This window comes from Cervus elaphus, chromosome 14, assembly GCF_910594005.1.
Source record: "Cervus elaphus chromosome 14, mCerEla1.1, whole genome shotgun sequence".
Classification (NCBI taxonomy): domain Eukaryota; kingdom Metazoa; phylum Chordata; class Mammalia; order Artiodactyla; family Cervidae; genus Cervus; species Cervus elaphus.
This window is the reverse complement of record NC_057828.1, coordinates 71,170,393-71,171,241: the sequence shown is the minus strand read 5'-3', so window position 1 is coordinate 71,171,241 and position 849 is coordinate 71,170,393.

The window sequence follows — 849 nt, the reverse complement described above, 5'->3', positions numbered from 1 at the left end:
GAAGTGCAGAGTCTTAGCCCCTGGGCTGCCAGCATCCCTTTTTAAGCATTTTCTAGGAGTGACAGCCCAATTCATCTTGTAAGAAAACTAGTTTGTCCTTCAGAAGAGTGAAAGGGAAAGCTTTCCACCTGGATATATCTGCTTCAGGAAGACTATGACAAATCAAACTTTTCTGGTGAAAGTGTTTTTAAGTTCCTGGAAGTCAGTTGTTGGGCAAACAAGTCTAGGGGAGTCAAGATCACACTTTCAATATCCTTAGAGGCTAGGTTCTTTTCCCCTGTTTTGGGGCTTCTAATTTCACTTCTGAAAAGGAATATATTGCCCACTTTACTTAGAAGTATGCTTTTTACATCTTTAGTTTTTTTTGTAATTAACTTCTAATTTAATTGTATAATGGCATTTGATTTGTATGATACCAGTACTTTGGTATTTATTGAAACTTACTTTGCAGCCTAGCATATGGCCAAATTTTGCTAGTATTTTATGTGTATCTGAGAAAATATATTCTACAAAGTTGCCTGAAAAGTTCTTCGTATAACTCTAGGTGAAGTTTGTTAATTGTGTTGTTGAATCTTCTATGTTATTATTGATTTTTCTACCTGCTTGATTACCAATTTTAAAGATGTATATTGTTATCTCTTACTGTGATTTATTCTTGAAAGTTTAATTTTTTGTTTTAGATATTTCAAAGCTTATACCCATAGAAGTTTGTAAATTTTCTTAGTTTCATGATGAGTTGCTCTCTTTATAAAGAGCCTCTCTTTATCTCTAATAATTTTTAAAATCTATTTCATCTGATGTTAATATGGTGACACCAGCATTCTATTGGATAATGTTTATCCAATATTT